Here is a 23456-nt window from a genome sequence, read left to right on the forward strand (position 1 = left end):
GCTGTTCTATTTCTAGAGTCCTAGACTTGGTGGAATTTTCTTTTTCTTTCTTTCCTTTCTTTCTTTCTTTTTTTTTTTTTTTCTTTAAGGCAGGGTCTCGTTCTAGCCCAAGCTAATCTGAAATTCACCATGTAATCTCAGGCTGGCCTCAAATTCACAGTGAGCCTCCTACCTCTGCCTCCCAAGTGCCGGGCTTCAAGGAACACACCACCATGCCTCCAGAATTTTCTCTTGTCTTTTTGCATTGTTGGGCTTTATGCATGATAGTGAAGTTGTCTACCTCTGAGCCACATTCTCAGCCCTTGTTTATTTTTGAGACAGGATCTTATTTAGTTACACAGGCTGGCCTTGAACCCATGATCCTCTTGCCTTAGCTTCCAAAGCAACTAGAATTCCAGACATGTACCACCATGTCCATCTGGAGTTTTTGGCTAGATGACTCAGAAGTGAAATCACTCCCTTGCGTGCAGTATGTGCTCAGTAAGTGCCCATTGGTACCTCTTCATTCATAAGCCAGTTGCTGTTTACAAACCAATTACTATTAATAAAGTAATGGCTACTATTTTATTAGCACACGTATAGCTATTATTTAATTTAAAAGTTGTTTTTTTTTTTATACAGGAAAGGGATTTCAGAGACGTTCAGTACTTTCCATGAAGCCACAAAGAGTAAGTAGAGAAGCAAGTTTCAAATCCAGAGCTCTCTGACTCTAACACCTTCCCCATTGGGTTATAAGAAACTTGGAGTCAGTTCCAGAACAGCCTGTCCCATTCCAGCCCCATGGCTGACACAAGTCCCCTGAGACCATCCCTGCCCACCCCCCCACCCCACCCCCAGCATGCTTCAGGATCTGCCACTCAGAGGTCCGCCAGCGGCAAATGTTTGCATTTACCCCATGTATTCTTCCACGACTCAGCTATCACCAGGTATGGTGGCATGTGCCTGCGATCCCAGCTCTCAGAATGCCGAGTCAGGAAGACTGAAAGTCAGAGGCCAGCCTGGGTGACACAGAGTGACTTTATCCCCCAGATCACAACCACAACCAATTGTTGGGCATCCACTACAACACTTGGGGTTGCCCAGGACTTAGGGTTTGCCCTGTGGCTGAGGTAAGACAACTGTACTCAGCGGTGTGGGCACTGGGCTGCAGAGCACTGTAAGCGCTAACCCAGCTCTGGAGCTGGGGAGGATTGACAAAAATCTCCTTTCATCAGCAGTTTGCACACGTTGACCTTGGCCCTGGGGCTGGAAAGACGACTCCACTGACTTGACCAGGGGCCCAAATGCTCAGATGCAAAAGCTTAGAATCAAACCTTGGACCCAAGTACCAGGTCTTCCTTACAAGGGCCTTGGAATTTGCTCTCCTTTCTTACTGCCCCCACCCCAACCCCATGTCTGCAGTATCCATCTCCCCAGCTTCCTTGACCCCAAATCATCGTGGCCAGGGCTGCATTGCTGAGCTCAGCACTTCAGGTCCCTGATCAGTGTCGTTCCCCTCCTCCCCCCACACACACTCTAGCCCTGCAAGAGCTGCCAGACTAGAATGAGAACTACCATTCTGCCTCTAGATGGGGCTACGTCCTTAAACTCTCCCAGCCTCTGGTCCCTAGTCTGTTAAATGGGAACATAAGTCAACTCAGGATAGGACGAGGGAAATACGTAAAAAGCCTTGGCACCTAATAGTAGGGATGCAAATTTTTGCCCTTACAGACAACCTATTCCATCCTGCTAGCCTCCACTTTCCAGCCTTGCTGGTCCCCATTTCCTCTGCCAGTTTAAATCCCATCCCTCCAGCTGGGCTCAGCTGGAAGCTCTGCTCCTCCATAAAACCTTCCGTGAATAACCCGAGCCCATAATGGCATTTTTCTTTCTCTATTTCCATGGCACTTTCTATTGCCTTGAAATGTTAAAATTTGTTTCATGTACTTCCAACTTGTCCCTCTCGGCTCCTCAAGACCATTATACCCCACAGCAGGGGTGGAAGGTGGAGGCACAGGAGAGGTTCAGCAGGACCTCGTTTATGCTTACTGGATGGGTGGGTGGATGGGTGTGTGGGTGGATGGAGGTGCATAGTGAACACAAACCTTCAAGTTTCCAGCACAGAGCCTCCAGGTTTGACTGTCACTGCCGGCTGTGCTCTTGGAAAAGGTAAGACTGGGGTACTTGGTCTGTGTCTGACCAGGGGACACTCAGCTCAAGACCTGGATGGAAGATGGGAGCCTAGGGAGGCCCTGCCTTACAGAAGTCCCCTTGCCTGTGGGGGCTTGGGTTCTGGTGGGATGTGGCCTGCCACAGAACTAAGCTTTCATCTCTGTTTTGAGTGGTCCAGACCCTTCAAAGTCCTGGGCAAGAGATCCACTTTCCAATGCCCCTATGTCTGGCACTGACACAAATTTCCTGTCACCAGGCAGCAGCCCAGATCCCACCCTTATTTTAAAAGTTTTTTTAAAATTACTTACTCATTTGAGAGACAGAGAGAGAGAATGGGTGTGTCAGGGCCTTCAGTGGCTGTAAAGAACTCCAGACGCATGGGCCACCTTGTGCATCTGGCTTACGTGGGTCCTGGGGAATCAAACTTGGGTCTTTGGCTTCGCAGGCAAGCGCCTTAACCGCCAAGCCATCTCTCCAACCCCCAGATCCCATTTCTGCATGGATGGGCGCGTGCTTGCCTTTTTGGCTTGGTGATGGCCAACGTACAGGGTGGAGAACCCGTTGTCTAGCCCTTCCTACCTTAGTCCTCCTGAGACTAACCTCCTTTACTAAATGCCAGGACGCTAAGCTACCTGTTCGGGAGACAGTGGCTGGAAAAAACCGCTGAGAACTCAGGGATATTCCACTCCCTCCTTAAACATGAGAGATGTCTGTGTCCACGAAGAAATTCTAACCCACTATTCTCCTTAGCCCACTGTTAACTTGGGGAGGCACCATGCAAGGCACACACAAAAAAAAATGTCACAGGTGCATGCGTTGAGCCTATGAGCTTGCAACCTGTCCTCCAAGCTGAAATTGCAATCGCTCCTGACCCATGCGCAACGTTGGAGGACAGCTAACCCGAACCTCGGGCCCCACCCAACTCCTTCCTCTGGGATGTGTGTGTGTTAGGCGGAGGGGCCCTCTGGCCACTCAGGAGTTAAAACGGCAGCGGGACTGGAGGGGGTTGGCGCGGCGAGCAGACGGGGAGGAGGCGACCGGAGTGGGCTGGGGAGGTTGGGAGAGCCGCGGAGCAGCGAGCGAGGAGCGCGAACCAGCGAGAAACCGGGCGGGAGCGGGGCGCGCAGAGGGGCGCCCGGCGCCCGAGGGCCTGCCTGCTCAGTGCACGGGCGGACGGGCGCTCTCCCGCCGGGGGGAGGGGGCAGGGCGGGGACCGACTGCGATCGGGCCGTCGCCGGCTCGGCCCCGCCACCGCTCCCGGGACGAGTTGCACGTTGGGGCAGGCGCCTGGCGAGCTTTCCGGGCCGGTGCGGGCAGCGCTCGCGGCGGGAGGGCACGGAGCGGCGTCCTCCCCCCCCCCCCCAACACACACACACACACAGACACCCTTCCACCCAGCCCCAGGCCAGCCCGGCGGCGGGCGGACAGACGAACGGACAGCGGACGGACGGACAGCGGACCGGCACCCGCGGGGTGAGTGTGCGGCTCCCGGATGGCCGCGGCCCGGTGTCGCGGACGCCGAGGCCGCTGGCGTTGGCTGCGAGGGACCCGGCGGGAGCCGCCGCCTCGGGGCGCCGCGCTCCTGTCCCCCCTTCCCCCCCTCGCGACCGCGGCCCGCAGCTCGGATGACCTGGGGAGGGCCGGGGGAGGGGCGACTGCGGCCGTCGCCGACGTGCCTGCAGGGGACCTGGTGACTCGGTGGAGGGGAGAGGGAAGGAGACCTCAGAATGCCCAGGAGGTGGCCGGCTGCACCCGCCGGACCGGAGCGGAGGGGGAGGGGGACTGGGCCTTAATCTACCAGGAGAGACCCCCACATTCCCATCCCCGCCTTCCCTCCCCCCTCGCAAAGAAAACTGTTGCTGGGCAGAACGGAGCCCCGGAGAGGTGGAGGAGCCCGAGAGGTGGCACCGGGGTTAAGGGAGGGCGTGACGGGGGCACCCTCGCAGGATGGAAATGCTTCCGAGCCTCGGGGACTTTTCCTTCCTTGGAGCTCGTCCCTGCGTGCTGGAGGGACAAGGTGGCCTAGGCTCTGCCCAAAGTAACGGGCACCAGAAGCCAGACTCGTCCCTGGCCAGTGGCTGGCATCTCACTGCAGCCTAGGATGGGACATTTGGGGTGGGGGAGGGGCGGGCTAGAATCAGCCTGGGCGCTGTGGGGGTGGGGCGAGGCGGAAATGGAAGGGCAGCTCTGAGCCCGCTACGGCACCCGGAGTCGGGGAGACCGACAGGGCTGACCAGCCACAGGTGGGCCGTCTGTCCTGCTGGCAATTGGCAGGGCTGTGCCGGCGCAGGCTGCCCAGCCGGCCAAGAACCGGGAGTGGTGGGATGCAGGGGACTGAGCTGAGACGCTGGAGAGGTGGCGGAGAGAGCTGGACGCAGGGAGTTAGTCCCAGGGGTGTTGTCCGTGCTTCCCCCGACCCCTGTCCTCCCCCCCACCCCACCCCTCCACCAAAGGAACAGGAAGGAAAATGTCAGCTGGGCTTTGTGCTCTGTTCCTCAAGCTGCCGCAGCTCCCATCTGTTGGAGCCAACGCAGCTTCTAATTGGGCGGCTGGCAGGGCTGGAGGGGGTGGGCTGGGCACAGCGATGGTTGCCAGGGACAGACTGGAAGGCCTTCTGCTTGAAGACCCCAGGAGAGGAGCAGTAGAGAGGACAGCCTTCCCAGATCAGGACGGCAGAGGTGGCTCCCTGCCAGCTTGCTCACCATCACTGGGAGGATAGGGAAAGCAGATCTAGGTTTCTTTACTTGTCCAGAATGATGGTAGGCTCCGTGTCCCCAGCTGCACCAGCCCTGGATGACGCTTAGGCTGATGTCCATTGCTCCTAAATGCCCCTCCAAAAGAGCATGGGGTGGAAAGGACTGCGTACAGGGCACCAAGGTCCCCTTGTCTGTGGATCCTCTTTCTGCCAGAAAAAGTCACATGTGGGTGGCTTCACTCCCTTTCCTGCCAGGTACTGTGGAGGTGGTGTATTCCCAGGGATGCCTCGAACACCTTCCCCTTCCTTTAAGGGGTAACTTGAGCCTGGGGTAAGACCTAATATTTGGAAAGAGTAGAAGGAAAAGCCTTGGTGCTTCAGAGACTGAAAGCCACCCACGATCTAGCACCTTAGGAGCACCCCTAAATTCACATCTTCCCTGACAAAACCTACCCTGCGGGAGATACCCAGGGCAGTGAGAGGTCAGAGAGCTGAGCTGCATTCCAGGCAGGCTAGGCCAGCAGGTTCCTTGCTAGCTGCACAGCCCCCCACCTCCTGACAGTGGGGGCACATTCACTATTGCTTCTCTTGCATCCCCTTTGCAGGCTGGTTGTCCTGGTACCTGCATGTCTTTGACCCTGGTGTCCCTACACTCACTTGCTCCTCCTACTCCATGCCCTCTTGTTTCTTTTTTCTTTTCTTTTTTGAAGGGAAAGTGAAAAGTCATTTGCTTTTTTTAAAAATCCATTACTTTTGAAACTTGCTCATTCAACAACTATTTATTGAGCACCTACTATGTGATTAGCACTATTTTAAGAGCTGAGTGTATAGCAATAGACACACCTATGCGTCTTGGACTGAACCAAACTTGTATTTGGACTTAACAGTTCTGTGTTCACCAGCTTCTTTCCAAGGTGGGGGAGTATGAACAATCCTCGAAGATTATCAAAATCATCACAGAATGGCCCTTAACATAGCAGGACCTTCCCTTCCCATGCGCCAGGTACCACTTGTCTACGTTTCTGACCCAAAAGACTGGAGCAGTTCATGTCTCACCATCTCTCTAGGAGGCCAGGCTGGGTGGAAAGTAGTGCTTGCACAAGAAGGGAAGCAATGAGGACTGTTTATTGAGAAAGCTGCTCTGTGTGAGGCTGTGTGAGGAGCTTCACCAAAACCATTATGCTCAATTCTCTGGATCGCTTTGTGGTTGCATCACTGTCCCTGTTTTCTAGCTGACGAGATGGAGGACTATAGGGAATGGACCACTTGTTCTAGGTCACTCAGGTTTGAAATCACTGATTATCTGCAGTTCACTTGGCTCCTGTGATGTCAGTGACATCGGAAAAGTTCTACTGTTATGATGACGCTCCGATTTTACCATAGTTTTTCTTGAGTGTGTCTTGTTCCTCCGCTTGAAATATTAGAGTTATTAGACTATAAAGGCTAGAAAGATAGCATAAAGGTAGAGCACTTGCCTAGCAAGCATGAGATCCTAGGTTCACACTAGGTTCGATTCTTAGCACTGAAAAAAAAAAGCACTAGAATATATTACTGGAATGATTACACGATTTGCATGAATAAGACTTCTCACGTGGGCTGGAGAGATGAAGCGCTTGTCTGTGACACCTAAAGACCCTGGTTTGAGGCTCAATCCGCGTAAGCCAGATGCACAAGTTGGTGCATGCATCTGGAGTTCGTTTGCAGTGGCTGGAGGCCCTGGTGCGCCCATTCTCTCTCTCTCTCTCTCTATCACTCTCAAATAAACAAACAAACAAAAATTTTTAATGTTTTTTATTTAAAAAAAAAAAAGACTTCTCACATGATGAAGGAAGCCTTCTTGGAGAAGTTTGGACCCTGGAGAGAACACAGGGAGGGCAGAGAATCTTTCTGACTTCTTATAGTGTGGGACAAGCGGCAGCTGGCAGCTCCCCTCCCCAAGCCCCCACCTGCATCTGGATAGAGTGGGCAGAAAATTGCTGTTTTCATTCAGGATTAGCATAGGAGCTCTGTCCATGGTCAGTCTAATGAGTCAGTCTTACTCCTGTTCTCAGCCTCTTGGACAAGCCTGGACTCTTTATGAAAGTCCCAAGGCTGAATATGGGAATGGGAAGCTTGGGAGCCTGCAAGGACTACAGGCAAGGACAAGGTCAATGGTCAAGGCTAAATGAGGACAGGAAGTGTGGAGCATGACCAAGGCACAGAAGGGAGGAAACAAAGGCAGAAGATAATTGACAAGTGCACCTTTAATCCCATCACACTTGGGGGGCCAGGGGTGGATCAGAGATAGGAACATCACTGTAAGTTCAAAGCCAACTTGGGACTACAGAGTGAGTGCCAGGTCAGCCTGGACTACAATGAGACTCTACCTAGTAAAACAAAACAAAACCAAAGGAAAAAAAAAAAAAAAAACCCAGAAGATGAGAAACATGACAAAAACAGCAAAAGCTGGACTAGACCCTGTGCAGTGTTCTGTGGTTGGGTCTCTAAGAGAGGTCAGAACTCAAGGATGCTTTTATCCTGGCCTCACAGTGTGCATGTTGAAAATGCACTGAGTTGGTCTCACTCAGGTCTATTTAGCCCATCTTTCCTAAGAACCTTGCCTATCCTGGGCTGTATGCAGAAACAGAGGGAGATGGGCTGTTTTCTCTACACCTCAGGTTGTTCACAGTAAAGGTATAGATCCTGGAGCCATCCAGCTGGAGTCCCAACCACTGCTCCACACGGAGCTAGGAGACATTGGCAAAGTCATCTAACCTCTCCATGCCTCCGTTTCCCCACTTGTAACGGGGATGGGGGGTGGTGGCTATAGGGCTGTTATGAGGATCCAATGAAGTAATGCGCTGAGGAGCTCAGAACAGTGTGTGGCATATAGTCAGTGCGACAGAAGTGCTTTTACTGTGGTGTAGTTCAGGGCTGAGCAGAAGAGGTCACCTATCTGCGGAAGCATGTGGTGTTTGGGTCAAGGCTTGAAAAGGAGTCAGCCAGGAGAAGGAGTGGGCCTGGGACACTGGTGCTGAGGGTGTCTGGGCACAGGAATCAAATATGAAAAAGTGCTCTGGTGTATATGTGATGTCCTTCAAGGTCATCACTCATGCTGCTGAGCCATCCGCCTCAGCCTCTTTGTCCCCAGTGCTAGGAGCTGGGCTTCCAGTGGGGGTGACCACCTGCCCAGATCAACCCCACACGCTTTGGTCTTAAAGGGTGAGCCTCCAGCCAGGAGACCTGGTACGGTCCTGCTAGATTTGGTGGCATGACCTTGGCCTCCTGAGCAGTTGAAGTCATCAAGGCCTTAGATTCCATTCCAAACCAGAGCTGCCGTGGCCTTCTGGCACTTCCCAGGAATCTGGGAGATGCTTTGGCCTGAGAGGGCTGCCTTGTAGGAAGTGAGTTTAACCAGGTCTGCTTTCAAATTCAGTTTGTCCCTGTGAGCTTCTCCCACCCACATCTTCCCTGCTGCTCAGTGTTTGATGGGCTTGACGTGAATTCCAGCATGAAGCACAGCAGAGGGTTCCTGGGGCAGAAACAGTTTCTCAGCGTCCACCTCTCAATTTGTAATGACGTACACGTCAGCGCCTAGCATTTACACACTCGTGTGCACCAGGCGCCGGGTCACATGCTTCACCCCTTTACCCAATAAGATCTCTGAACACCCCCATTAGCTAGGTAGGTATTCTTATCTCTAATTCAAACATGAAGAAACTGGGGCTCAAATTTGCTCAAAATTGAGGACATGTGAAAAAAAATGGAGGGATTTAATCCTTCTGTCACCAGGGCCCTGGCCTCTTCACTGCCCCCAGAATCCATCACTCCTTGGACTTAGAGGTGCCCTAGGGTGATATAGCCCATTCTCCTAGCTAGCTTCTCCCTATAGGATAAAGTCTCCTATGCCAGCCCTATCCAAGCCAGTGGCTACCTTTCCCCCTTTGAGGATCATTAGAGAAGGTCTTCCTGACCACTTTCTTCCATCTGCTCTTAAAGGACATGTTATTTGAAGTAGGAAAAGGAAGAGGGAAGGAAAAAAAAACCCAAAAAAACCTCATTTGGATAAGGGAGAAAAAAAAACTGTGAAGGATAAAAGGAAAAAAAAAAAAAGGGTCAGGCATGATGGTGCACACTTTTAACCCCAGCCCCTTGGAGGCAGAGGTAGGGGGATCGCCATGAGTTTGAGGCCAGCCTGAGACTCCATAGTGAATTCCAGGTCAGCCTGGGCTGGAGTGAGACCCTACCTCAAGGAATAAAAGAAAAAAAAAAAGGACATGATATTAATACCACTGGGGTTCTTTTATTGTTTGTTTTTGTGGAAGTGCTAAGGATTGAAACTAGGGTCTTTAGCATGCCAGGCAAATGCTCACCAGTGAGTCACATCCCCAGCCCCAAGGACCAAATGTTTAAGATCCATCTTTATTTCCTTCTGCATCTGCTTACAGCCTCTGAGCCCACAGAGAAGCTAACCTAAGAGTTGGTGCCCATAGACGTAGGATAGCATCCAGCAAATGTGGCTCGCTGGAAGTCATGAGAAGTGAGACACACCTGGTTACAGTGGGTGGAGACCCGGTGGGCTGAGGGTCTGCTGACAGCTGGATGTTACTGACAAGACAGGCTCATGTGTCGTGGGAAGAGCTAGTCTGGTCTGCCCTGTAGCATTCGGAGAAAGTGTGTGGTCAAAGGGACAGTCATTACGAAGCAGCAGCTTAGGTCTTCCAGGTGAAGCAGGTCTGTCTTACCAGATCCTTCTAGGGAAAAAGAAGGGAGGCAGAGAGAAGAAAGGCCATGGAGGTTATGTGTCTGTAAAGTGTTCCATCAAGTGTTTGGCTTCGGCCTGGCAGGGCAGAAGTGGTGGTGCCAGGAAGGTGGAATGATCACCACAGGGCCACTGGAGATGTGAAAACTTCGTGGAAGGAAGTGCAGGGAGACAGCCTGGTGTTTTGCCCTGGACGTCAGAAGGTGTTCCCCAGAGCAGGTAAAGGAGGAAGGGTGGACTTCCACAACCCAAGGGGACCTGCAGAATTGTCTTGCTCTCTGCCCATCTTTGCCATAGGCAATGCTTCTGCCACCCCACCTGGGGAGAGGGGGGACCGTAGTCTCTTCATCAGCCAGTATTTACTGAGCCTAGCCCCGAGGGTACAGACAGCAGGAAGCAACCAGAGAGCTGGGCCCTTCAGGACCTTTGACTTTATTGTCTGGGGAAACAGCAAAATAAACTTAGAAAGCAAATGGCATATTAGAAAGTGTTAAGTGCTGTGAGGAAAAACAGAGCAAGGAGGTGAAACAGAGGCTGCCCTTTGTTCAGGGTCACCACAGAGGCTGGCGGAGAGGGCAACCATGAGGGCTGGGCGGAGGGATGCAGAATGGGGCTGGGCTGCTGAGAGCATGCGCTTGAGGAGAAAGGCAGGAGCCAAGGTTGAGCAATGACCGAGAGGTCACCCTCGAGCCGTGGGGTCTGGTGACGAGTTGAGCTTATCTGAGTGAGATGGGAGGCTTGGTCAGGTTTGGGATTTTGAAGCGCTGGGCCTTGGGCCATCCATTGCACTAAGAGCCTAGTCAGGAAGTTGTGACTACTGCCATGGACGGTCTCTTGGTCATCCAGTGTGTGTCTGTGTGTTTGGGGAGCTTGGTCTGGGGGTAGGCGGGGGCCGGGGAGGGGAGTACGGTAGGGGTCGGGAGAATATAAGAATCATCAAGCCCTAGTCTCTGTTGGAGAGGAGACACAGAGATGAGTTGGGGAGGCAGAACTCATACTCTGAAATAATGAGGGAATAATACCAGACAGTATTTAAAACCAAGTGCTAAACTGTGTGATTTAGACTATAAATGTTATCAGAACTGTGAGCTCCGTGTGGGAGTTATATAGGGAACGCTTCCTCGGGAGGTGTGGCAGATTAGGTCTAGAGAGCCGAGTAGGGCTCCACTGTGCAGAGGGGAGGATTTGAACAAGAAGAGCTTGTGGCTGAGGGCTGGGAGGGGGACGGTCCTGGACTCTTCCACCTATGGGAGGAAGTCAGCTAGGGCTCAGTGCCCCCAAGACCTGGCTTGGTCCCTGGATCAGCCCCTTCCCAGCCATCTAGGATTCTCGTGCCCTCTCTTGCCTCCCTTCCAAGGACAGCAGCACTTTGGGGTGGCCAGGGCCCGCTGCTCTCTGTTCTTGGAAGCCATTTGCCTGCAACAGCATTCTCCCTGTTCCACATCCGCAGACCTTTTAATCGGCCGCTCTTCCACGGATGCTTTCGGACCCACTGATGTCAGGGGTCCCCACTGCTCTGTAATGCCCCTGAGCCCCATTTCCCTCTTCAGTCTGCAGCCAGCTTCTCTTCTTACTTCCTCTTAGGGCCTGACCTCCTGCCCAGCAAGTTACTCTGTATCATTTCTGTTAGTGAACTGGAAGTGAGATCTCACCAAAGGAAGATCTTCCCCTGAGTGCCAAGTGTCCTGGCAAGAGTGGGTGGTGGCTCACTTCTACAGTAAGGAGGAGGAGTGCGGAGTAGAGTAAGAAGATCCACCTGTGTGCCCTCACCCACCTGAGACACAGGTGGGGATGCACTCCTCCCCGGACCCTAGCCAGTGAGCAGAAGTCAAGAGTCATGGGAGTAAAATGCCACCTCTCACTCAATAGGCTTCTTTTCTGCTCTGGGTTCGGAGCTGAGAAAGGAGGGCTGTATCCCAGATTCTGCTCCTGGGAGCTGCAGGGTCAAGTCTGAGGCTGCTGTCCTTGTGGCTCAAGTCCAGAGCAAGTGGGTTGTGCTGGATATGGGTTGGAGTCCACATTGTCTAGCACTTGCCCTTGGGCGTTTTAGCAAGCTCCTGAGCCTCAGCTTGGGCACGTGTAAGTGTGGGTTAATAACACCCACTCCCAGGGGTTGTTAATAATAACAGCTAGCGTTTTTGAGTGCTTATGTGCATTTATCTCATTTAATCCACAGAACACTGGGAAGCTGACATTATTTTCCCCCATTTTGCGGCTGACGGGACTAAAGCTGGAAAGCATTAAGTCACTTGCCTGAGGCCACACGCACAGTCACAAGTGACAGAGCCAGACTTCAGCCCCACATTGCTGTGGCTCCAGAGCCCTGGTTCCCAGCCACCACATCAAACCATCTAATCTGTGTAAAGTGCCTGCTACAAAGTGGAAGCTCAATAAATGTTAGTTCCTTTTCTTCTCCTTGTCCCCAGGGCCACTCTTCTAGAGAATAGCTTTTCCCTACTGCAACACATAGCTCTTCCAGAGTCCCTCGGGATGTGAGCGGTAGGAACGGGAATGACTTTCCGTTTTACCCCAGAGGGAAAGCAGGGCTGAGAGAGGGTGAGCTGTTTGCCTGAAATCGGAAGACGGCAGGGCTGTGATGAACTCCCAGGGCACCTTTCTCTGGAGAGAGTTGTTCTGCAGGCCCACTGGGTCCCAAGCCCTTGGCAGAAGGTGCCTGCTGAGGTTTCGGCCAAGGTGAAATAGGTGGAAGGAGAGGGGAGGCCACCATCTCCCCTAGGGCAAAGACCAAGCTGTTTCACCCACAGATGCTGGAGGGCAGAGGTCAGTGCCAGGGATTAAAGTGTGGGGAAGGGACAACGGTATCGGACTTCATGGCCGCTCAAGCGATGTGCCTTCTGCACCACACACGCAGCTCGAGCGCCTAACCTAGAAGTAAAACAAGAGCAGATATTGCAGGTTAGTCTGGATACTGAGGTGCATACAGAGTAGAGAGAAAGGAGTGGCGACAGAGAGGTTTCTCCCTGGAGACCCGTTTCCTGCTGGACATCGAGACTCATCTCTGCGCAACCCTCCAAGACAGCCTGGCAACATTCACGCCTGAGGGGCAGACCCCAAAGTTCCTGTTTCTCCGTAAGGCTCACCCAAGAGAAACAAGGACGATGAGCTCCAGGTCGTGGCGCTTTAGAACGGAAAGTCATCTAGCCAGGTGGCTTTCCAGTGCTTCTAGAAATTGATGCAGTTTTTCAAAACAAAACTGTGGCTGTGTGGGCAGCCAAATAGCAGCCCTTCTCTAGTATGCTAATCCTTGGAACCCGTGAGGATGCTCTGTTACAACGCAGAGGGGAGCAGATGCTGTCTGTGGGATGATAGGTGCTGGTTGACCTTCAAACAAGAAAGGGACCTGGGTTATCCTGGTGGCCCCAGTGTATCATGGAAAGAGAAGGCACTAGTCAGTGTTAGAATGCGGCCATATGAGAAAGATATGACTGGCCATCGCTGGCTCTGAAAGAAGGAAGGGCCACGAGCCAAGGAATGCAGGCGACCTATAGGGCCTGGGAAAGGCAGGAAACAGATTCTCCCCCTGAAGCCTCCAGAAAGGATCGAATCTGTAAACACCTTGACTTTAACCTAAACCCACGTCAGTCTGACCTGTAGGTCTGTAATACATTTGTCTTACTCCCAATCACACGAAAGTAAAGGCAAAAGCAGAGGCAAGTCCCACTTGGCCTCCTGACCTCCCAGTGACCCTGGAGAACCACCTCATCACGAGGCAGCCCTGAGTCGGAAGTGCCAGTTTTCTAAACAGTAAAACCAAAGCTGGGAGAGAAGGGGTTTGTTGGAAGCCACAGAGTTAGTGAACAAGCCAGGCCTCTGGTCAGGGCTTGCTCCCATCATGTCAGAAATCCCGGATGACACTACGAATTCCCTTCTCCACTCACCCACGTGTGGCAAATGTTTACCTACAAAGGCCTGTGTGCCATGCTAAGCACTGGGCAGAGGCAAAAAGAGCCCAGGGGGGACAGTACTGCCTGGGTTCTGCCATGCCAATAGCCCTTCACTGGGCCCTCAGTCCCCCCCACCAAATACAAGCAACCAACCCAGGCTGTTCAGGGCTACAGTGTTCCTTGCCCAGCTGGGCATTACCACAGCCCCCTCCTCTACCCCTGCCCTCTCTCTCACACTGGCAGCCTGGGAAGTGCTCCTCACCCTAGCCAGCTGCAGGTGGGCAGCACTTGGGGTTGGGGAAGAGAAGGGAAGGAGGTAGCAGAGCCAGTGTCCCACCTGCAGTGAGCACCCCAATCGTGCCTTCTCTACCCTCTGCCAGGCATTTCGGTCTCCCCTCACAACACCTGAGCCACCGGCCAGCCTCCGGGGCTGCCAGCTCCTGGTGTTTGGTCTCCATGGCAACCCCACATTTTCTGTTCTGGTTTCTAATGACTTACTGGCAAGTGTGGTAATTTGCAGAGCTTGGCAGACAGAGCTCTGGGAGCTGGGGAGGCGGGGCTGAAGACAGTGAGGGGGCCTGGAGGAGCAGGGAGGGGCTGGGGTGCTGGATGGAGACTGAGGCACACTTCTTTCTGCCCTACCGTTCCCAGTTCCTACTGATTAAAAGCTCAAGCGAGGGAGCTGCCTCGGGGCCAGGGCCACCCCTCGGAGGAGCATCAGCTCTCTCCAGATGGACAGACAGACGTGAAGCACAGCTGCTCGCCTGGCAAGCAGGTTAGGGCAGGTGTAGGGGAGCTGATAGCCGCGTTCAGCCGTAGCAGGTCAGACCACGCATGTCTTCCACCACTCTCCTGCCTGCTTTTTGGGCTCTGGAACAAGGGGTCCCTTCTAGGCCTGAGTCACTTGGTCTCATGGGGAGAGGGGTTGGGACACCATGTCCACTGGACAAGTCCTTGAAGATTCAAGGTACTTCGAGCACTCTGAGAACTAAGCAGGGAAACCCTGAATGAAACGCCAGGTAATGTAAGTGCGGGGCAGCCACAGAGCACGGCGGAGGAAGAGCGCCGGAGCCTGAGCATCCTCTGCCGTGCTGCGACAGAGCTTGCCCCGCCTCAGGACGATTTTCCCCGGGGCTAAGCAGTGGGGAGCCCCTGCCTGAGCTGCTGCAGTTCTTCCAGGCACAACTTCTCAGCCCGCCTCTTGCCCCCCGTCACTCTCAATGCCGCCCTGTGTGCAGTGGTGGGAAGCAGCAGATGTGATGAACAGAGCTCCGCCTTTAAAGCTGGGTCCATAGAGGTCGAATCCTGTGGCCAGCTTATCAGCTTTACGACCTCTCCTGAGCCTCAGTTTGCTTGTCTTTAAAATGGAATTACCATACCCAGCTCATGGGTTTGTGGACACGAAATCAGTTTGCACTTGTAAAACGCTTGTTACTGGACCTTAATTATCTACCCGACATGGATAAAGGAGCAACGTAATCAATAATTCTGGTGGAGCAGGGTGTGGAGGTGCACGCCTTCAAACCTGGCACTCAGGAGGCAGAGATGGGGGGATCGCTGTGAGTTTGAGGAAAGCCTGGAACTGCACAGTGAGTTTCAGGTCAGCTGAGGCTAGAGTGAGAACTTGCCTCGGAAAAAAGAAAAATAGAAAACAGAGAACTCTGGTTCTTGAATTGGTGAGGTTTTCTTTTTTTTTTTTTTAACAGTTATTTTTTAGGTATTTTTATTTATTTATTTGAGAGTGACAGACAGAGAGAGAAAGAGGTAGATAAAGAGAATGGGCATGCCAGGGCCTCCAGCCACTGCAAACAAACTCCAAACGCATGCGCCCCCTAGTGCATCTGGCTAACATGGGTCCTGGGGAATCGAGCCTCGAACTGGGATCCTTAGGCTTCACAGGCAAGTGCTTAACCACTAAGCCATCTCTTCAGCCCAAGGTTTTCTTTTCTAAATATTTTTTCATGTTTACAGAGACTTATTAGATTAAGAGGAGGAAATACAGGAAGCTCCTGCCATGAGAAAGGAGAGAGGGGGTAAAGCCCCCTTTTCTAAATATTTGAAAATCATCTTCACTTATTCAGTAAGTGTTTTATTGAGCGTCTACAGAGTTACAGGTACTGAACCATGCGCTGGGTCTTTCCTGGCGTGTCATGTTCAAGGTGTGTTGTAGTTATTTTCATGTTGCTAGGACAAAACACCTGACCAAAAGCAGCGGATGGGAGGAAAGGGTTCATTTTGGCTTACAGTCTCAAGGGGGAGCTTCGTGACGGCAAGGGAAAGGAATGGCGTGCACAGAGGGGCATCACTTCTGCCACTGCAGTGGAAAACAGCAGCAAGAGTGAGCTGATCTCTGGCAAGCGGGGGGTGGCTGACTGTAACACCCCTAAGTTGACAACATACCCCTCTAGCAAGGCTCCACCTCCCAAACTTCCACCAGCAGGGGACCAAGCACTTAGGACACGTGTTTACGGGGACCGTCCAATACAAAGGACCCCAGGGTGTGCTTATCTTACTGATGCATTCTTTAAACACAAAGCACCTCTCAGGAGGCCCCATGTAAGAAGGTCTTGTGTGGCTTTCTGAGAAGAGGCTGGACCCCAAACCTCTGCCTTGTGAAGGCTCTGTCTAGCGTGTACAAGGAGAACCATGCCCAGCTTCTCAGCAGGGGTGAGCCTTTTCAGAGCTGGCTAAAGGCGCTGACAGGTGTTGCCCCTCTACTTCAGAAACTGCTGCTGAGGCTAGACAGGGCCGCCACCAAGCAGCCAGCCAGCAGCTAGGAGAGGAGCAGGGTGCCTCTGCTGTCTCCTGGGCAACTGAGCCCACCACAGCTTCCTCGTGTGGCACAGGAACAGAGGGTCCAAGAACAAGGGGAGGTAGGATGCTTGGCTTCCCTCTCTGCCAGCAGATGGACTTCTGCCTATGCCAGGAGTCTGTTCCTCTCTGATCCCCTTGCAGCCTTCTCTGAGAAGCCTCACCAGACATGTGCCAACAAAATGGCAGTGATGGCTGTGGCCCCACAGCCATCACGCCACATTATAGCTCAAATACACAGTACTAGTGGGTCAGGGGCTCCTGCTGGCCCAGGAGCTGTGGGACCCCTACCTCAGCACACCTGTGACACATTCGTCGCTCCCAGCCTCAGCGGGAAGCCATGCTTGAGTCGGTTCCCAGACCTAGTTTTGTCCATGAGAAACTTAGGCTTCAGGAAAGGGAAATGACCTGCCTGGGGTCACACATTGCGTTAGTGTCAGTGGGAGCTAGCGCAACGCTTCCAACTTCTGGCTTTGTGCTATGTGTTGCCTTTTCTCAAATCTCCTTTCACTGTCTTTGCTGGTGAGTCACTCTAGAGAGCTCTTCAGATACCTGGGAAGGTCATTTCTCTAAATCCTCTAGTCAGGCCGAATCTCCCCTGCCCCTCCCTATTCCTCACCTCATTCAGTGAGACCTTTGGCATCTGCGCATACTCCCCTTCCCCTCTCCAAGTCATCCATCATCCTGGTGAGATGAACAGGCCCTGCCTGCTCCCATCCCTCAGTACCCTCACTGGCTCCTCCACCTCAGATACTCCAAAGGCCACGCCCTAGGGCCTTGATCTTTCCTCCACCTGGAAATCACCTACTGGAGCACCCTGCTTTCTGATTGTCTCCACCTGGTCTCCAAACTGGCTTGGCCAAGCGCTCCCACACTACTATTCCTGAACTTTGGGAGTGTGGGTCCATTGGCCCCTCTTACCTCCCTTTTTTCTGATTCTTAACAGATTCTGTGGTCCACATTAAGGTTCTGCCTGCCAGTATCCTAAATTCTCTGGACCCTCTGTCTTTTTTTTTTTTTTTTAAGAGAGAGAGGGAAAGAGGCACAGACAGAGAAAGACTGAGAGTGTGTGAGAGAGAGAAAATGGGCATGCCAGGGCTTCAACCACAAATGAACTCCAGAGGCATGTGCCACCTTGTGCGTCTGGCTTACATGGGTCCTGGGGAGGTCCTTTGGCTTTGCAGGCAAGTGCCTTAACTGCTAAGCCATATTTCCATATCTCTCTCGCGCTTGGGAAAGAGAGAGAAAGAGAGAGGAGAGATAAACAATTGGCACACCAGGGCCTCAGCCACTGCAATCGAACTCCAGGCGCTTGCACCACCTAGTGGGCATGTGTGACCTTGCCTCACCTTTGTGCATCTGGCTCATGTGGATCTGGTGAGTAGAACATGGGTCCTCAGGCTTTTCAGGCAAGTGCCTTAACTGCAAGCCATCTCTCCAGCCCCCTCCCTTTTTCACTTCCTGTTTGGCAAAGTCCCTGTAGATCAATTACTCTTCTTCCTTCTTCTTATTTTTAAATTATCTTTTTAACTTTTTTAAAAATTTATTTATTTGAGAGCGACAGACACAGAGAGAAAGACAGATAGAGGGAGAGAGAATGGGCACGCCAGGGCTTCCAGCCTCTTCAAACGAACTCCAGACGTGTGCGCCCCCTTGTGCATCTGGCTAACGTGGGACCTGGGGAACCGAGCCTCGAACCAGGGTCTTTAGGCTTCACAGGCAAGCGCTTAACCGCTAGGACATCTCTCCAGCCCCCTTCTTCTTATTTTAAAGCAGGGTCTCACACTAGGCCAAGGCTGACCTGGAACCACTCTGTAGCCCAGCCTTGCCTCAAACTCATGGTGATCTTCCTTCCTCTGACTCTCAAGTGCTGCAATTAAAGGCATGTGCCATCACACCTGGCAGCTTAATCTGCATTTGCCTGCATCCAGGCAGTGAAGCTGCTGGAAAAACACAGGCGTGAGTGTACACACACACACACACACACACACACAGAGAGAGAGAGAGAGAGAGAAAGAGAGAGAGGCAGATGGGTACATCTATCTACATACTCACCATCGCCAACCTAACTTGTTCTTCAAAAGTATCTGGTGTTCCTACCACATCCCTTAACTCTCTGATGACTGTTTCACACCTTCCTCCCCAAACCTCCGCCTCTGCCCGTGCTCTCAGCTGAGGACCTCACCTCCCACTTCATAGAGAAATAGCAGTCTCCAGACAGACTTCTCCAGCTTGTCCCCACCAAACCTTCAGGCACTCCTTCCTCTGCATCCATCCTCTGCTTCAGCCAAAGCAGCAAGGTCCCATGCACATCTGTGCTTCCCCATGGGTTCTAGAGCCCATCTGGGGAACAGCCCTCCCATTGTGCTCAAGTTTCTCCTGGCTTCAGAAAACAAAACAATGAAATCCTTCCTCCAGCCCAGTTTCTGCCCCCACCCTATCTCCATCCTCTCAAGCCCAGTGTCTTGAGAGACTTGGCTCCATCAGTGTGCTCCATTTCGCACTGCCCACGCCTTCCTCAGCCCCACTGCGGTCTGGCTTCCTCCTCCAAAGCAGCTCTCCACACCACTCAAGCCAGGGAGCAGGTTCCAGTTTGCACAAGCACCTTCCCCACGTTTTTGACACTTCTTTCCTTCGGCTTCTCTAACCCCATATTCTCTGGCTACTCCAAAATCATCTTTGCTGACTCACTCTCCCGGCCTTCATCTTTAAATGCTAGCATTCCTTCTCATGTGTGTTTGGGAGGTGCTGTCTGCTGCCTGGGGACCCTGTCTGTCTCCAGGCCACCACACCACATGTAGATAAACGTCCACATCTCTAGTCTGCATCTTTTCATCTCAGCTCTGGAACTTCATATCCGCCCACCTAGGTAACTAAGATGGATATGCTAAGAAAGATTGGGCACATCTAGAGCCAAAGACTCTAGATGTCTTCTATGAAGTCTCTGTTGCCTTCCCACGTCTACCTCGCCCTTGTGCAGTGTGGCCTGACTATGACAGGTACCACCGCAAACCAGTGCAGTAAGCCAGAGACTGGGAGTCCTTTGTTTTATACCCCTTGCACTCCAGCTACCAGGTCTGATCTCTGAAACCAGATCTAAGTGCAGGCTACCTTACCTCTGGCTCCCAACCACTGGGATCACCCCCTTGCTGGCCATATCCCCCCTTGCACCTCCAACCTGAGTACCAAATCTTTGCTTGGGGGATGTTTTTGGACACACATCTGACCCAGTCACATTCTGCCACTCTTTAGGCACTGCTGGTACGTGTGTGTGTGTGTGTGTGTGTGTGTGTGTATGGAACAGAGAAAAAGGAGGAGAGAGAGTATGGGTGTGCCAGGGCCTCCAGCCATTGCAGACTCTAGATGCTTGCACCCCCTTGTGCATCTGGCTAATGTGGGTCCTGGGGAATTGAACCCAGGTCCTTTGGCCTTGCAGGCAAACGCCTTAACCTCTAAGCCATCCCTCCAGCCCTTCTGGTGCTCTCAAGATGGCTGGGGGAAAACTCCACCCTGCTCCCTCTTTAGGCTCTGCACTCTGAGCATGCACTTTTAGGTCCTTTTTTCCCTGTGACCTTCATGCTTGCTGCATTACTTTTCCTGTCCCATACTTCTCATAAAGTTCAAATCTAAACTTAAGTTGTTCTTCCTTAGCAAAGCCTCTCCCAAAGCCCCAGGATACCCCAGAACCCTGTTGAACACTCTCACAGTGTCCCGTCTGCTGCTTTTGCAGCACAAATCTTGATAGCTAATAATATCAACGAGAGCTTTGTGGGTATCTTCTGTCTCTGCCACAAAGCTGTGACCCCATAAGCGTGGTGTTCATCTCTTTGGTGACCCTGTGTCACTGGCATCTGGCACAAATTCAGTATTCAAAAATATTCAGGCCAAGCCGAGCGTGGTGGCGCACGCCTTTAATCCCAGCACTCAGGAGGCAGAGGTTGGAGGATCACCATGAGTTTGAGGTCACCCTGAGACTCCATAGTGAATTCCAGGTCAGCCTGAGCTAGAGTGAGACCCTACCTCGAAAAACCAAAAAAAAATTCAGGCCAGGCATGGTGGCACACACCTCTGATACCAGCACTAAGGAGGCATCAGCAAGAGGATATCAAGTCCAAGGCTAGCCTGGGCTACACAGGGAAAACCTGTTTCAAAAATAAATAAGGGCTGGGATGGGATATTATACACTTGTAATTTTAGCAATCAGAAGGCAGGGACAGGAAAATCACAAGTTCAAGGCCACCCTACTACAATGTAAGATTCTGTCTCAGAAAGAAAGACAGGACAAAAGAAAGACAGGATGAAAGAAAGAAAGAGAAGGAGGGAGGAAGGAAGACACAAAAATGTCAGATAAATAAATGGATTTAGAAGTGAATTCATTAACAAAATGCCTTTAAACACACATACATACAAAACTCATGGCAAAAAGCAGGGGGGAAAGCCAATCTATCTGATTGTTGGTAGACCAGATGGCCACACCTTGTCAGTGGGCCATTATGTAAGGAAGCTGGGCTGCTGCTCCACTCTCCCTCCCCTCCCCTCCACTTACTTCCCTGTCCTCCATGTACAGCTCCAGCCCAGATTCTAGGAAGAATCTTTGAGTTTCTAGTACAGGCTCCTCCTCCTCACCAAGAGTTCTGCAGTAATCTTTCACATTTGACAGTTGAGCCGCTCTTTGCATCTACAGAACTTTTATGTATGGTACAGTGTTTGATTGCATTTGTCCTTTGTGCCACCCCTGTGAGAAAGCTGGAATGTGTACAATCACTTGTCACACAATGGGAGAAGCCATAGCTTAGAGGGGTTTGGTGGTTCACTTGCAGTTACATGTCTGCTAAGTGCAGAGTTATACACTTGCCTGGTGCTTGGGGTCCCATGACAAAGCTTTCTCTTCTGCTGCACATCGATGCTTGTGCTGCATGCTTAAGATGGCTTCGTGGTTAAGGCACTTGCCTTGAAACCTAAGGACCCAAGTTCGAGTACCAGTACCCATGTAATCCAGATGCACAAGGTGGCGTGTGCATCTGGAGTTTGTTTGCAGTGGCTAGTGGCTTGCCATGCCCATTCTATCCCTCTCTTAAATAAACAGATTAATTAATTTAAACAAAAAATAATAAAAGAGATGATCCCTCACAAAACATGGAGTCACACCCAAGACAAACCTTGATGAACAGAAAGCAGGGCCTTGGGGATAGCCTGCAGTTTGATTGCAGTAGAATGATTTTCTCCAGAGTCGAGCTGCCAGCTGGGCCTCTCCTTTTTCTCACAGATCCTCATAGTCCTTCATTCAGTACTGGGGACAGAGTACGTACACTGAATTCCAGGAGCAGGAGTGCCCAGAGAATCCATAGTGAATAAAGACAGTAGAAGTTGATGGAGGACCATGGCTCCTCACCCTGACTCCTGAAGGACAAAGTCCATCTCTGCAGACATGCATGCCCTCATTGGCTTGGCTTCTTCCTCCCTTGCCAGCCTCTTGCTGACTCCTCACTGCCTCCCAGCTGGCCCAAGTAAAACCCAGCTGCCCTGGTTCCTCAGCTATCCCATGCTACTTCACACCTCTGACCCCAGGGCCCTTTCTAGTCTCCTCTCTGTACATCAGTAACATGTTTCCCCCCTCGCTGAGCACACTGTTTGCTCCAGGAAAGGCCCCTTTGCTGCTCTTTCTCTTCTGCTGCTTGGGAAGCTCCTCAAAGACAGAGTGTGTGCTACTCACATGAGATTCCATCCGCTGGCATGCTGGGGTAGAACAGTAACAACACATGCTGAAGGTTTGCTGCGTGCTAGATGCTACACTGAATTTCAGAGCAACTTTTTATTTTAAACTAAGTATAGGTTCACCGAAGGTGCAAAAAAAATGTACAGGGAAGTCCCAAGTTCCCCTCAACCAGTCTCCCCCTAATGTCAACATCTTGCCTGACTTAGTGCAAGATTAAACACAGGAAACTAGGCTGGAGAGATGGCTCAACAGTTAAGGCACTTGCCTGCAAAGCCTAAGAACTCATGTTCAAATCTCCAGGTCCCACATAGATACACAGCAATGCAAGCATGCAATGCCACACATGCACACAAGGGGGCGCACACATCTGGAGTTCATTCACAGTGGCTGAAAGGCCCTGGTGCACCCATTCTCTCCCTCTCTCTGTCTCTCAAAAGTAAAATAATGAAAAAGCAGGAAGCTGATACTGTTGTAACCCATAAACCTTATACACATTTCATGCTCATTTGTGTGTATATAGCTTTGTGTAACTACAACCAAAATCAAAACACTGAACTTAGCCAGGTGTGGTGGCATGGTGGTGCACACCTTTAATCCCAGCACTCTGGAGGCACAGGTACAAAGATTGCATGAGTTTGAGACCACCCAGAGACTACGTAGTTAATTCCAGGTCAGCCTGGGCTAGAGTGAGACCCTACCCCAAAAAACACTGAACTGAACACAGGCATTGTGCAAATGTACCTACCTGTAATCCCAGCACCTCAGAGGCTGAGGTAGGAGGATTGTGGGTTCAAGGCCAGCCTCGGCTACCCAGAGTTCCAGGCTAGCCTATAGTACATAGCAAGACATTTTCCCCAAGATAATAAAAAATAATAATATGATAAGATACTTAACTGTAGCATCACAAAATTGCCTTCTGTTACCTCTTTAGAACTGCATCTTCCCAGCCATAGTATCTGCCACCTACCAATCTGTTCTCCATCTCTATAATTATGTGATTTCCAGATGTTATAAAAGAGGAATCATACAGGCTATAATCTTTCACTATTAGCTTTTTTTCTTTTTCTTTTTTTTTTTTTTATACATTTAGCATAATTTCCTTCAGGGTTGTCCAAATTCCAAATTGTTCCTGGTATCAATCATTTGTTCCTCTTTTTTTTTTTTTTTTTTAGTTCAAGGTAGGGTCTCACTCTAGGCCAGGCTGACCTAAAATATACTCTGTATTCTCAGGGTGGCCTCGAACTCACAGTGATCCTCCTACCTCTGCCTCCTGAGTGATGGGATTAAAGGTGTGCGCCACCACACCTGGCTTCATTTGTTTCTCTTTGTTGCTGACTGGTACTCCTACATAGGAACATGCTGCACTTGGTTTAACTGGCCACTGTGGGCCATTTTCCTTACTTCATTTAACAGGTGAAAAAACCTAACTTGCCCAGG

At 51.6% G+C, this 23456-nt stretch overlaps 1 protein-coding gene across 1 annotated transcript in view; it reads left to right on the forward strand.

Moving 5' to 3' along the window:
- Positions 1-3412: 3412 nt before the first annotated feature.
- Lrrn2 (leucine rich repeat neuronal 2) overlaps positions 3413-23456 on the forward strand; it is a 71687-nt gene continuing 51643 nt past the window's right edge. Inside the window, exon 1 of the mRNA XM_004663560.2 lies at positions 3413-3624. The gene's annotated coding sequence lies outside the window, so the exon portion shown is untranslated. The remainder of the gene's footprint in view (positions 3625-23456) is intronic.

This window comes from Jaculus jaculus, chromosome 1 (genome assembly GCF_020740685.1).
Source record: "Jaculus jaculus isolate mJacJac1 chromosome 1, mJacJac1.mat.Y.cur, whole genome shotgun sequence".
NCBI lineage: Eukaryota > Metazoa > Chordata > Mammalia > Rodentia > Dipodidae > Jaculus > Jaculus jaculus.